The following is a 16,041-nucleotide window of genomic DNA, read 5'->3' as shown; positions in this document are numbered from 1 at the left end:
GTTATGATTATTGCTTGAGGTCTTTTACATACAACAAACAATACTTCCTGAAAAAAGTCTTCTCTGTTAGCTAGACTAGACTAGATTCCTTACTGTCCGTCAAACACACATTTCCCCTCCCCAGAGTTTGTTAATTGTGTACTTTCTGCCTGAAGTTCCTTCTCCTTCTCCTCAGTTTTCCAAATCTATCAGTTGTTATTCATTCATTCATTCACTCAACAAATATTTATTGAGTGCCTACTGTGTGCTAGGAACTGTTCTAGGTGCTTAGGATTCAGCAGCGAAAAATCAGATAAAAAATCCTAACCCCATGGAGCTTGTATTTTAGTGTAATAATTAATCATTCATTACACCTATAGCACGGGGTGGAGCTCTCTGAGTGTGGACTGAGGGTGGAAATGATCAGTGGCTACAAGGTTCCCAAAGAGCACTAATAATATAGGTGTCCCATGTGAAACCCCATTTCTCTAGGGAGGCCTTACACAGACCTCTGGGTTCTGAATAACAACAACCTTGTAAAGTAGGTAAACAGAACTAAATCACCCCACTTTTGGCTGAGTCACAATAGAACTAAAGACCCTTCCATGTTTCTGCCTCTCCCTCTTGCAAGGAGCCACTCTGTCTTGCCAGCCTAATGATTCAACCTGTTTACCTTTTGGTCCTATTTCATCATCACCTACTACCTCATCTGTGCTCTCTCCAACTGCACAGGTGGCCAGGAATGGGGCATGCTGAAGTATACCTGGTTCTGAAAATCTAGACTGGTTTTTGGAAAAGTCCAAATTACCAACTTAAAAGAAACCAAAAAAACCAAATAAACTTTATTTTAATAGTAAGGCAGTAAATTATTTTTCAAGAATGTAGCTAATAGAGCATCACAATACCCAACATGTCTTGGATCCTAACTCAATATTTTTAATTACTTGCCTTTATTGGTCAGACAAAATATAGAGTCAAGTTTCAAGTAATACCTTTTATTGGACTAATGGTGGAATATTGACAGATAAGCTTTGGGGATATAGAAAACTCCCCTCCAGGTCAATAAGTGATTGACTATGAGGAAAGGATTTCTGTAGGCAGAGAAGCCTCTCTGTCAATATTGTGCAGTTTATCCGATAAAAGGTATTACTCAAAACATGCCGGTTGTTTTTCTTTGATATAAAATAATGAGTCTTGTGAGCTAAAGATGTTGTTACATAGGATGAATCTTATGTAAGTCAATCATTTGACCCTTAAAGCCTCCATTTCCTCATCTGAGAAATAAAGATAATAAAATCTGTCTGTCTACTTCATAGAATTATTGTATATCATTAGCTAATGTTTGTAGAAACATTTTTATAACTGGAAAGTATGATAAAATATGTGCTATTTTTATTGACCATTAATATGCTTAATAAGCATATTAATGGCAATAAGCCTAAATTAATAGATATCAAAGAGGTGTTAAAACAGCAGATTACAACAGTGGAAGTCTTTCTGAATTACCGTCTCAACATTCAAGTAAACAAAATACTCTTGAGTCCCTACTACGGGCCAGACACTACAGTTTTGCCCATCAGAATTTTCATCCAGAGATAGAAACTCTTTATAAATAAAACAAATAAGAGAAGATGTCATGCATAGGGAAAGTTAGCACTTGTCCTACAGCACCAAAGTAAAATGGGTCGTTGTAGCACCTGTGGAACTTCTTTCTTACTGTATAGGCCTTCCTTTTCCAAGTTGTCAGAATAAACAATTCCATTAATGAATCCCTAATAATCTGAAAACAGTAAACCTATGATCGCTCAGTGTCATTCACAAAATCCCAACAAAAGCTCTGCAGTCCGTCTCAGAAAGAACTGTTGGATTCTAAAGAGATCCTTCTTTCATTTTGGAACACTTAGTGTAACAATTCCCTTGACTTCCTTCGTGAGCATATACAGGTAAATAAACCAGTACTTTCAATGAGCTATAGAAATCTAGACTTGTCTATGCAGACTGATGTAAGTACCTCATACTGAGAGGACCATCCTCAGTTACACAGAAGATTAACACTTTTCATAGTAGTTGTTTAGATCAGTTTAGTGTATTTGCTCAAATCTTCATTTTCTACAAAGTAATAGAGGTTATATCAGCTATCATTTTTGCTAAAACCTGCTATTTTTAAAACAATTCATCAGGGAAGTGCATTCAGGAACAGGTATCTACTTCCTGAGCATGCTTACCCCGTAAGTGGCAGTAAGTAGCAAGGGTGATATTTCTAAGGAACCTCATGGCATAGAATGGAGATTTTAGACAGTTCAATCTTAGATCTAATGTTTATAGGGGACCATTTGTATTGGTCTCCTGAGGCAATTCAATGAAAGTGGATTCTTTTTGCCAAAGGTATCAACAGTTAAATATATTGGTGTCATGTTAAACTAACTTAAATTCAGCTCATTTATTCAATAATTCATTCTACAGCCATTTGCTGGATACCTACTATGTGCTGGGCACCGTGTTAGATGTCAGGTTGCTCATAGTCTGTGAGAGTGGCAGGCATGGTAACAAACGCAATATGATGGGAATGGCGATAGAGCTGTGAAAGGGGATCAGCAAAGGCTTCTAAGAAAGATGAAGCTTGAGAAGAGTTGTGAGAACCAGTAGGAGTCAGTCCGATAAAGATGAAGCTTGTGGAGAGGGGAATCCAAAGGAACAACGCAGGCAGCAAAGCAGCACTTTTCCCAGGGAAAAAGGAAAGCAAACCTCAGGGTCATCCACTGTACCAGGTCCCTTAAGGTCAAATGCAAGCTTGTTTCAGAGCTGCCCAGGCCCACTCGGAGGCCCAGTGAAGTTCACTGGCTGTAGCTCTGTCAGAGGTCTCTGCTTCCCGTCCTTAGACAGAGCCTCAGGTGCTTTTGGTGCCTGAGCAAAGTCCTTCTCTGTATGGGGCAGCGAAGGCCCAGCATCTTCCACTTGAGGGAAGCAAAAGCATTTTCTGAAAAGATCTGGCTTCTAGGAAACAGTCCTGGAAGGACAGAGGGAATTACTTGTAAAGTTGAATGAATATGCTTTGGCCTTATTATCATAGTGGATCTGAAATATATCCTCACATGAGAAGTCATGTCCTTTCTCCTCACACAGAAGAGAACTTGGCTCTCCTTTTCATTTCTGATGTCACTTGAGGCTCTTGTCCAAGGAATTTCCATTCCCAAACAGCAAGTGCATTCAAATGACAAAAGGAAATGAAGGTAGGTGAAGGCAAAACTGGGAGCAGACGCTTGAACCTGGTTTTAACAGAGGGAAGAGTTTCCAAGAGATATCAAGAAACCAACAATTCCACACACAAAACTCAATAGCACTATTTTATATTCAGGCTTTTCATACCCTGTGGCCACTGTTTTGTTTAAGATGCTAAAAAAAAGTAGTAATAACTAGAAGCAAGTGTTTTCCTTTTCCATTCTCAGTTCAGCCAGTGGTTGGACTGAGGTTTGTTTGTTTCCACAGGCAAAGACCAAGTATGCCAAAAGCGATTTTTGTAATGGAGTCATACACCTCTAGAAATAGGATTTTGTTATAAAAAATCCAAATGCAACCTTAATTATAGAGACACAAACACAGCATTAAAGATAATGATATCTTGGGTCAGCTAGATGAATTGAAACACTCAAATGTGGTATTAACACTTTCGGTTCTTCATTTAAGATTTCACTATCAACTCAGATTACACATCACTGGTCAGATTTAAGTCAGTCAATATTTGATACATGAATTCAAAAGTATCCACTGTTTTCTAGTAATCTGGTACATCAGTATTTCTAAGATTGTTTCAGAGAGATGCAAACTTTCATAAACCATTGTTCTTACTTTATAAAACCAGTATGTTTACTTGGTTTTTAAACACTTCTGCTTTTCATAAGAAAAATTACAAGAACATGACCTATAGCCACAGACCCTGAAGAATAATCATTAACAATTAAAGAAAAAAGAAAAGAAATAGTTCACTGCTGAATATACTCTTTCTCCTTTATAAGAAATGTCACAGGGCTATTTTTTGTACTTGAGAGAAATGGCATAGTGATGACTTGTCCCTTCATATAATTGTATGCTCTGTTCCATGCTTGCACCCTGCACAATGCACCCCCCCAAACACATGAAACAAAACAAGACCCCCTTGGGATCTCTTCTGGTTAGCTACCAAGAGAACCTTTCTACTCCTCTTGTCACTAATTATTTTTCATTCCATAAATACTTGCTAATACCTACTGTGTGCCAGGCAAAGTGCTAGACTCTGGGGTCACAAAGGTGGAAATGATGGGCTCGCTCCTACCCTTACACAGTTCATCGTCCAGTGATTGCAGTTGCAGATAAGGAAAAGGACAATTACTTAGATCTATGGGGATGTGTGGGACGTACTGGGGTGCACTGGGTGCTCTAAGCAGGGCCATCCAATCTGAAGAGTCAGAGATGCTTTCCTGGAGGATGGACTTTCTTAGCTGAGTGCTGAGGCAAGGGAAAGAGTGGAGATGTGGCTGCAAAGACAAAAAACCAGTATCATGGCTAAGAAGTGGGTTTGAATGGATTTCAAAAACAATTTAAAAAAGGGAAAACAAGATAGAAAATAACCGATCTGACCTTTGAAGCTACACCTTTAGAACTAGTCTGTAAGAGCCTTTCTAGATATACATGGTGTGGAACAGTAGGAAACAAACAGAATTTGGATTGAGAAAGCTGGGTTCAAGTCCAAGGTTCTAATTCTTTTAAGCTATGTGACCCAAGATAAATTACTTTAACTCTATGGGGTGTGGTTGTTTTTTCTCATCTGTGAAACTGGAATAATAATGTACCACCTCTGCCATTCATATGGAGTTGTTAGGCTCAAATGAAAGAGTGGATGTGAAAATACTTTTACACTGTAAAGTATTACATAAATGTTAGTTATTATTATTAAAACAAAAGTGGAAGTGGGCTAGTAGAATTAATAGGATTTAGATACAAGAAAAAAAAACAGAGATTATGCATGTAAAGTGAAAGATAGTTCCCTTTCTTTCTAGGGAATGGCCAAAATTAATTTCCCACAGCCTGGGAAATTTGCCAGAAATATATGAAGGAGGTGCAAATCCCTATTTTTTAAAAAAAGGAAGAAATTTAATATCTGATAAAAAGCAGTGCTCAAAGGGAGGGAAGCTCTGTTCCCTATTTAAGATGCCAAAGAGGGTAGTAACAGGGTAAAATATACTATCGAGAAAGTTCCTAAAATCTCTAATGACCATATTTCCAACAGCTAAAGCATTCAACTGAGTGCATAGATTTTAAAGAGGAAAATGTCAGCCTAGTGGAATAAACACAAGGAGGAAAAAATCAAGCAGAGGTGAAATGTCTGTACAAAAGTCAGCTGATAGAAATAGGTGTAGGTAGAGCAAGGTGATGGAAGCGGAAAGAAAAGTTCAGCAAGAACACAAACACCCATTGCAAGCATCTTCTCCCTCCAGGCACTGTGCTTTGTGCTGGGGAAGGATGAGGCATGGTTCCTGATCTCTAAGGCCTCCCTGTGCACCATAGACCCCTTAGAGCATTTTAGAAGCAAACAGAACAGAAAGTAATAATGGGCTTACAGCCTAACAACAGATGGTCTAAGGTGGTGCTAAAAGAGAGATCAAAGACATTGGATTTGTTTACAGAGCTGTTTGAAGCAAAAAAGGAAATATCCACAGCTCACAGCATGACCTGCATGATCACAGATGTAGCGGGGCCATGCTCTCCTGGGTCTGAGGATTACACTGCTGAGCCCTTCTTGGCCCCAAGCATTGCCTGCGGAAACTTCCTGTGCAGCTTCTATTGGAATAAGGGGGAAGAGGAAGAAGTAGAAAAGTGTTAATTAGGACATAATTCAAAGGACAGAGGAAGAATATCAGGAATGTGGTTTCCCAACATTACTTGAGACAGCAGCAGCATTTTCACCACCAGTCTCCTCATCACAACAACAAAATAATAATAATTTCAACATAATTTTGAAGTATGTACGGTATACCATTTCTAACTCCTCCTGTTACTACAATAATAATAACATTATTATTTCCATGTTATATACGGGGAAACCTGTGGTTTAAAGAGCTGAAGCAACTCATGCAAGGTCACATCATCCAACCTGCCAGTAGAGAAATATGGGGTGTATATTTCTGTGGATTAAACAAAAGTGTTTAGCGAAATAAGCCATAAGTTTTCTCGAAGACCACACATGGATGCAATTTGCCCAAAGGCTGATAAAATATCTGTGGAGATGTTATAAACAGGAGTTCAGGATTCCCCTGTGTCCACGTTAGAGGTTAGAGCAAACCAGTTTAGAGCAGCTGCCCACAGGTAACAGGTGCCAAGGACTGGCATAACACAGGGTTTGTCCAAGGCATCAGAGACAGCAGAGCTGATGCCTGAACATGGTTCAAGGAACTGTAATGCTAATAATAATTATTATTTATTGAGACTGAGGGCCAGGTGTGGATCTAAGTGCTTCACATGGAATAAGAAGCTGATCTGAACATGTAGCTATGAACCATGTTTATGAACAGTGAGAGTACACCAAGTCCCCCTCTCATGCCAAGTTTCATACCTGGGTCACAGGTTTAAATGCCAGGAACCATTGCCCACTGAGTGGATAGACTGGAAAAAGGTTATGAGGTAAGAAGTTGGTTAGCTATCCTTATGGTATCATGTGATTCGTCATCCCTGCAATAATAAGATTTATTCCTAAGTGGAATAAAAATATTAAAAAGGAATGGTGATGTGAAAGCTACAAGTAGGCAACATCATTTCAACAATAGCAGAAGACTACTACATAAGTCTACTTATCTTTTGAAACTCAATTCCATTGTCACATCCTGTCTGCCACCTGCCACAAGAAGGACACAGGTTCTAATCTTGGCTCTGCCCTGTACTGTGTATTCTTGGGCAAGTTACTTAACCAGCTTGAGATTCAGTTTCTTCACTCATCCCTTCATTCAACAAATATAGTCAATGCCTAATATGTGTCAGGCACGGTTCTGAGCATTGGGAATAAATCAGTGGGGGGAAAAAAAGTAGACAAAGGCTACTTCTCAAATAATTCTGTAAATTCTCAAGGAGCTTACATTCTTACAGGCAATGAGAGACAAGGTTAGTGGTGATAAATGCTATGAGGAAGAATAAAGCAGGGTAAGGGGACAGAGTGACAAGGGCTGTTAGTTCTTTTGTGACTATCAGGGAAGGATTTACTGATGAGTTGAAGTTTGAGTAGAGACCCGAATTAAGTGAGGGAGCAAACCATTCAGATATTTGGGGGGAAGAACATTCCAGGCTGTGGGAACAATAAGTATGAAGTCCCTGCAGTGGGAGCATATATGTTGTATGTGAGGAATAAGGAGGCCAGCACAACTGGGATGGTTTATTTAAGAGGAGAGTAGGGCTTCCCTGGTGGCGCAGTGGTTAAGAATCCGCCTGCCAATGCAGGGGACACGGGTTTGAGCCCTGGTCCGGGAAGATCCCACATGCCGCGGAGCAACTAAGCCCGTGCGCCACAACTACTGAGCCTGCGCTCTAGAGCCCGCAAGCCATAACTACTGAGCCCGCGTGCCACAACTACTGAAGCCCGTGCACCTGGAGCCCGTGCTCCACAACAAGAGAAGCCCTGGCAATGAGAAGCCTGCGCACCTCAACGAAGAGTGGCCCCTGCTCACCGCAACTAGAGAAAGCCTGCACGCAGCAACGAAGACCCAACGAAGCCAAAAATAAATAAATTAAATAAATTAATTAAAAAAAAAAAAAAGAGGAGAGTAGTGGGAGGTGAGAGCAGAGGGGTCACTGGGGCCAAAAATTATGTTGGGCCTTTTTAGCCATGGTAAGCATTTGACTTACTGTGGAGTTGCTGTGATGATTAAATGAGATACTAAAAAAGGAGTGCCTGACACATATTAGGTGCTCAATAATTGGTAGCTATTATTATTATTCCTTTCCCAACAATTACAAGGGTAAGATAAGAAAAGGCATTCGGATTTTAAAATCTTCCTTAGAAATGATTTCCAAAGTGATAAATGGAATAAAATCCTAGTTCCTAATGATATTTCCTATCCCGTTTTCCACCTCCTTGTCACCCTGGATCACTCTTCCCAGTTGTATGTGTGTTAGGATAGTTTGCTCTCATACCAAGCATAAGAGACATAAAGAAAGGTACATAACAGTACATCCTGGGAGCCCAAATGGAAGCACCAGTGATTTTAATTGTACCTTTTCAATTGTGGCCACAGTAACCAATTATTTGGAATTCATTTTTTAGATCTAAAACTATACTGATATTTTTGCTTTTCCTTCTATATATGGATATGTTCTTTCACAAGACCACTCCACTTCTCAGACACTTAAGAACAGTAACTGTTTGAGAACTGAAAATGATGAGGTAATTGCTAACTTTTCAGCGAATTCTGTTTCACATGTTCATTATTCAAAAATAATAAATGAAACCCACAGAATACAGTGGGCCGAATAAGAGAAAGGATTTTCTATATATAATTTCTAGAAGATTTGCAATTCCACTTTGTGATTCAGAGCTTAGTAGGCACAGAATTTAGAATAACTCTGTTTATCTGTGCAAACTTTCCTTAGCCTGTTGCAACTCCCAAGTCCAACTCTTACATATGGGTGTTGGGTAGAATATACTGAACAAAAAGTATACAAAGGCTTAATTTTTCTCCTGCCTACAAAGATCTCCAAATCTTTACTATTCTGCACAGCTGCCTAGAATAGACAACAGTAGAGCTATTGTCCGTGATTCAAACTGAGGAGGAGTGAAAATACCATTAACCCTTAAAAACAGAATTATCTTATTCTTTTGATTTCGCTACACAGTATAATGTGTTTGTGGCCATATTTGGATCATATCCGGTTAGAACACAGGAATAATAGATATCATTCAGATAATAATTAGCCATGTACTTGCAATAGCGGGATGGGAAGTTAAAGGAAAACACTAAAAATGTTGTTTTTTTGGACCATGACAAAGAGCTTTTTAAATGAGTTTGAGCATTTTTTGTGGCTGACTCATGTCTGGAGGCCTTGCTGTGGTCACCAATGCTTCAACTTTTGTACTTTTAATTTCTATCTTTGACAATTTTAAATGCTAAGTAACACAAGGCTTTCTTATGGCCTGCAAGTCCATATAGTTTCTCTTTGTCTCCTCTTTTTTCTGTTTGTAAGCAAATGCTGCAATTTTAGATCACATGTTTTAGCCATTGTTGCTGATTAAAGGGAATTATAACATGTCTTAGGACAATAGACTTCACAATTTCACCATTGATGCTTTAAAATTACAAAATCAATCCTATAAATTCTAGCCTATATTTTAATATTTTTTACCTGACCTAAATTATGTATTATTTCTTTCGCACTTGGTAAATTAAAGCTCCAATGACAAGAAAATAAATAACTAAATTATGAGAGCATGATTATGTATTTACAAAAAAAAGACTGGAAAGAAATATACCAAGATGCTATCAGTGGTTATTTTGGGGAGGTAGACGTATAGGTGATTAATTTCTTCTTTATGTTTTCATATATTTTCCAAACTTTCCTCAATGGTCATATATTACTTTTATAACCTTAGAAAGTTTTAAAAAAATTTTAATTGTGAAAAATTAAAACGAGTCCAAAGCACTTACTAGATTATTAATACATTAAAATCACTTAAATGTGCTCCTACACAAATAGACCCTATCAAGGGAAAGTAATTAGTTTCAAGACCTTCTTTTCCCAAAGAAATACTCAAACTTTGATTTAATAGCACAACACAAAGTTCCATTGAAACAGATACTTCTTGGCAGTTCAGTACAGGAATTTTATTTCATGTGTACAGAGAAAGGAGGACTGGGAAATTCATACTTAGCGTCGGCATCCCTACCTTAGTTAAGATGTCTTAAAATATCCACCCATTCTTCACTGTTCATGCACCATCTGGATGCCTACGTCAGCGAAAGGGGGAAAAAAAGGAACATTGGACCATTTTGTGGCAAAATCTATCTGCATGATTGATATTGGCTGCACAGAATCAATCTGCTGGGCTTCGTTTTGGCATTTTGAGCATGGATCCTTTTCCTCCTATCTGACTCTTCTGAGATAAATTTCTAGGTCTAGAGCTTTACTGATTTTTAAAAGGAACTACTCCAGCTTCCTATCCTCTCTCTCTCTCCCTCTCTCCCTCTCTCTCTCTCTCTCTCTCACTACTCCTTCTGCCCTCCTCAAGGGCAGTGATGCTATCCCTTGACTCTGGGAGAGCCAAGCAACCACTTGAAGACACTCCTAAAGACACTGTTGACCCTCTGGTATCTGGCAGTCCATGCTCAGCTCTGTCCATTTCCCTGAAGTTCTCTTCTGTGGATCAGGCACATCTAACTTCAAAGACAAATACTGGGCACAGAAATGACACAGAGAGGGCAGAGGGGCATGAGAATTGGGCCTTGAGCATCTAAGTGCTGAAACAGATTTTCTTTGTTCTTAACTGATGCCTAGCTAATTGTTGGTGCTTAGTGAATGTGAAATAATAAAAATGTTACTATTAACAAAAATAATAGGATTTTCAGCAGAAAGATGTTTGGGAACCATTGTTCATGAAAAGCTAACGTAACGGATGGATTCTGGCATCTTTTCTTTGATCTTTTGAATGTCCTAGCTTGAAGAGGTTTGTTAAAATGTACCTCCTTTGGGAGGTGGAGGGGTGTAGCAGATCAAACAGGGAAACAAGTCCAATGAGAACTTTACTAAAAAGCAAGCCATTTAACATCAAATGTGACTGTGATGAGCTAAAGTTACAAAACTAATTATTATTCCCACCCCAAGTATCTCTTTCTTCTGCCTCAGTTGGCTTTGGAGGGGAGGATTATCATTGGATACGGAATATTAGTCGGTAGCAACATAAATGTCCTCATCCTGGTATTTTGTTTAAAGCTGAAACTAAGATAGAAAGAATTCATGAGTATTTCTAGTTACTTTTAAATTCCCCTTCTCACTTAAGAGCTAAAAGAGAACTATCAAAAGAAAAGAAGTTAAAAAGAATAGCAAAATGTGGGTAACTGTAAAACTGAATGATAGGTGGTTCATTATGGTATTCTCTTTACTTTTGTGTATGGTTGAAATTTTTCATAATAAAAGGTTTTTAAAAGCTTACAACAAATGATAGCAATATGTGTCTTCACTTGGCCACAGAGCAGGTTGTGTGACCTCTGGAAAATTGCATCCCTGTCCCTTAGTTTCCACAATGATACAGAGAAAGTTTGGTTAGTCTGGTTAGTCTATAAGTTGTTCCTTCCTGCTCTTGATTTCTATGACATTTTCTTCCTTTAGTCACATTTTTCATGCTACCTGCTAGATCTTAAAAATTTCACACTCAGGATATATGTGTATGTATAACTGATTCACTTTGCTGCACAGCAGAAACTAGCACAGCATTTTAAATCAACTATACTCCAATAAAAATTTTTAAAAAAAGAAATCACAGGAGAAACACCATGTGATGTCAATAAATTCAGGTAAAAAAACTCAAAATTAGATCATCATTTCTAATAGAGACAGTAAGTAAAATGGAAACTACTTAAATATAATAAAAGTTATTATTTATCAAAAATTTAAAAAAATTCATGTTCAGAGATCTAGGGGATACCCAAGAAATCAGGTCCATAAGATGGCCTTAAATTCCAGATCTCATACACACTTGCTTTGGACAAGTCACACAGCCCAAGGCTCAGTTTTCTCCTCTGTAAAATGAGAATAACAGTAATACTTTCTTCATTGGCTATTGTAAAGATGCGGTATGAAAAGTGCTTAAACATAGGACTTGGCATCTTATAGGCTCTCAGTAAATGTAAGCTATTGTTGCATCTTGGTTTATTTCTTTCCAGTCTTTTTTTTTGTAAATGGTGGTCATTATTATCATGGACATTCTCTTGCATCCTGGAACATCTACTCTCCTTCTGGCTGAAAAGGCAGAAGATAAAACAAACTCACACATAAAAAAATAAATGAAAAAGTTAGGGGTGTCTGTAGGTAGATCACCAGTTTTTCTTGAAAGCATGTACTTGCTTTATATAAAGTGCCAAGAAGTCAAAGTAGGGTACTATGCCCTGACGCATGCTTCAGACACCAGAACTCCATAGGTTTTCTTTCTTGAGCTGTGGAATTTTCTTCATGTAATAGATGTTTTTATTATAAGCATTGTACTGCAAACACAAATCTGAGAGCAGCATTCCTGAGTTAATTTGTGCTTTCTCTTTGGAAGTATGAGCAGTGGCCCTGGGGATATTAAAAGTCTAGATATTTAATCTAGTCTAATTAACAGCCCTTCTGATTTCAAAGCCAAAAATCAACTAACATCTAGTCCAGACAAAAATGACTTCAGAAAAAAAATTTTTTTTAATCCTAACAATTCCTTTATAAAAGCAACAGAAATTCAGTCATGCAATGAACCATGACTTGAGCACCTGCAATAAGAATTCACACATCTTATCTCTATTTTTAAAAAGACCTAAGTGATAGCTATTATTATTCCCATTTTACAGATGAGAAAATAGAGATGTGTCAAGATTTAAGCTTGTCCAAGACCACAAAGCTAGTACGTGGAAGAAAGTGAATTCTCGGCACAGAACCCATACTTGGGAACATAATAAATTAACATCATCTTCCTGAAAAAGTTGTTTCTTTTTTCTGAAAAGAAACTCATGGAGATACTCTTCCACAGACTCTGTTCTGTCCAAAGCAGCAAATGTTCATCACATCTCAGCCTAAGAATGCAATTAGGATACCTGCAAACATTCTATTTTATGAATTATACCTTGGTTTTTAAAAATCTACTCAATTTCGCTGAACTTTGTCAAATAAAGGCCCTAATTGTCCACCTGATAACAGAGGCATAGTCCTTAATGTCAAGACTCTTCTGGTGAGGTTAAATTGCATCTGACCATTATCTGGTAGCTCAAGATGAAGCTGGCGGGAATGATTAGGCCAATGCAAGCTGGCTGACAATGTAGAAAAGACTACCCATTCTTTGAGGTAGCGTGAAAGACAGTCTGCATTACAGGGGTTTTAACCTTTGTTTTTTGCTCTTTACACAATGACTCCCATGCTAATGGGAGTGTAAATTTATACAACCTTTCGGAAAACAAGCGTAGCAATAGGCAGAAAAAGCCTTAAAAAGTGGTTTTGCCCTTGGACTCTAATTCTTCGTCTTGAATCTGTGACAAAGAAATTATCAGAATTATGGAAGAACCCATATGTCCAAATATGTTCATCACAATAGTATTTACAATAGAGAAAAATCCAAAACAATCCAAATATTTGATAATAAGTCAATAGCTAAGTAAATTAAGGCATAACCACACAATGAAATAGTATGTCACCATTAAAACATATATTTACAAAGCCATTACAAACTATGTCAACATGAAAAATGCTTGTGCTATAGTGTTAAATTGAAAAAAATACAAATCTATAAATACTACCCTTATGATTACCTATATTAACTTCTCTGTGGCTCAGTTTTTAACTATACAATGTGACTACTCTCTTCACAGGGTCATTACAAAGATTAAATATTATCGTTAAAGGTACTTAGATTAAGTATGTATTAATTTTTAGCCTTACAATACAAGTATTATCATCCTCATTTTATAGGTGAGCCAATTAAGGCACAGAGAGGGTAACACAAGGTGCAAGATGGCCCAGGAGCAACTGGCAGAGCTGGATTTGAACCTGCATGTGTCTGACACCAAGTCCATGTCTTCAACCACTGCAGAATACCACCTGACAGAAAGAGGAAAGTCAGGAAGGAAAGTCAGATTAGAAAAAAAGTTAATGCAGTTTTACAGATACTGTTTGAGATGACAAGTTATTCAAAAATTATATCAAACAGATCATTATTTTGAACTTCATATTATTTGATACTTCTACTTAGTATTTTTGAAAGAAAGCAATGCTTGAAATTAGATATGAAGAATAAGCATATTGCAACATTGTTCTCCAGAATTAAATGACAACTAACACTTTCTTGAGTGGAAGAGAGGCAAGGAATCTCAGGAGAGGAACTCAAAACATTTGTGAAAAATAAAACTTACATCTAGAGAAGAAGGATGAAGAAGACAAGAGAAGAGAGGAGTTGGAAAATCATTACTTAAAGAAAATAAGTGGGGAAAGTTGGTACAATCTTGCTCCATAAATTCCTAAGGGAAACTTACACACAAAGAGTGGAATGGGGGAAGGAGGGGAGCTATTGGGGGCTGGGTGAGGGAATGAAGGGAAGATAAACACCCTCAGGACAGGAAGATATCAGCAAAATAACTGAATTAGTGGAATCTTCATGGTAATAGTTAAGGTTTCAAGGGTAACTGTGCTTGTGAAAAGAATAAAACTGATCAATGTGAAATGGTCAATCATGTATCTACCAGGCTTAAAACAAGTATGTGACTTAGGATCTCAGAACTGCCATCTGTATACCTTTTAGATTTTATATGTATAAATACAAATATGAAATATATATATACATACACATACGTTAGAAATAGGCATAAAGTAAGTGGGCTAAGAAATAGTTCTTTGGAGGATTTAGTTAAGGAGACAGATCACACTTCCCTTTATTATTTTTAAAATATTAATATCTGACCAGTTATTCATTTTAAGGATGACACTTTATCTAATTTTGCATAATGTGCAATAGGTCATCCCAGGCTCTAAAAGAGGTCTTTTAGCACAGTGGCTTAGAGCATAGTCTCTGACCAAGGTTTGAATCCCAACTCCAATACTTACTAGCTATGGGATTTTGAACCATTTAACTTCTTTAAGCTTGAATATCCTTACCTGTAAAATGAGAATAAAATAGTACCCAACATACTAAACTGAAGATTTTAAAAGATAAATGCACAATAAAGTGCTTAATGCAGTGCCTGACACAAAGAAAGAACTCTGTAAATGTTAGCTGTTATAAATTATAACAACACATCAAAAAGGCTTCAAGCTCCTTGAGGGCAGGGACTGTGTCTTTTTTATCTTTGCATACCAGTGCCTTTCACAATTATTGCAGCATAAGAAGCAAGCCTTACCTAAATAGTTATGAGATGATGGAAAAGAAGGAGAGGCGGAGGCAGGGAAACAGAGTCAGGGAGAAGTTTATCATATGGGAGAACATGAACTGTCAAATGAATCCTAATTCTAACAAGAGATTTAAGTGGGAAGACTTTATTTAACCTTCATTCACTTCTTCAGTTTATTTATTCATTCCAAAAATATGGAGAGATGGTGCTGAAGAGACGGAAACAGACAAATGGGACAGTTTCTCTAACCTCACCTTAGCTACAATACAACAGGCAACAAAGACATTAAACTAGTAATTATGGGAGGCAGTAGGGCAGATTTGGCTAAATATGGGTTCTTCTCTTTTATTTTTTAATGTAGGTTCTTTAGAGTCAAGGAGCTGTGGGTGATAATTCAAATCTGAGTCCAGAAGGAGAGGTTAATTGGTCCAAGATCCCACAATTAGTTAATTGCAAAGCCAGTGGGGGCAACAATACAGAAAACTTGAATCTCTTCCCCTGCCCACCCCCCCACCCACTAACCCAGCCCCCAGAAATAGTTTGGGTGTATAACAGTTTGGATTTGCACTTTCCCTAGCCTGGCATTTTTGTTTCTTCGTTTGTTTTTATTGTAAGCATCATATTAACACTTATGTGTGGCTGCTTTTCCTCAGAGTTCAAGCTATGTGTGACTGAGGACTGTAGCGGTCTGGCTCGTCACTGTATCTCCAGCAAGAGTCTCTGGAATGATGCTGTCCAATGTGGTAGCCACACCCACATGTGGTTACTGAGCACTTGAAATGGGGCTGATCCAAACTAAGATGTGCTGTAAGTATAAAAAAACACCGATTTTGAAGACAGGAAAAAAAGTCTCAATAATTTTTATATTGATTATATATATATAATATTTTGAATCTTTTGGTTAAATAGAATATATAATTGAAATTAGTTTTACAGGTTTATTCTTCCTTCTTTAATGTGGCTACTAGAAAAAAATTAAATTACATAT

The 16,041-nt window shown here is 37.6% G+C and overlaps 1 long non-coding RNA gene across 1 annotated transcript in view; it reads right to left on the bottom strand.

Moving 5' to 3' along the window:
- The window catches only part of LOC309613422, a 156,440-nt gene that overhangs the window by 63,956 nt on the left and 76,443 nt on the right, over positions 1 to 16,041 (bottom strand). The window contains exon 4 of the long non-coding RNA XR_014235716.1: positions 9,881 to 9,941. This is a non-coding gene — a long non-coding RNA (uncharacterized lncRNA). The remainder of the gene's footprint in view (positions 1 to 9,880; positions 9,942 to 16,041) is intronic.

Source organism: Balaenoptera borealis, assembly GCF_965194805.1.
Source record: "Balaenoptera borealis genome assembly, chromosome: 1".
Lineage (NCBI taxonomy): Eukaryota > Metazoa > Chordata > Mammalia > Artiodactyla > Balaenopteridae > Balaenoptera > Balaenoptera borealis.
The sequence above is the reverse complement of the archived record's forward strand: the minus strand, read 5'-3'. Positions and strand labels throughout refer to the sequence as shown.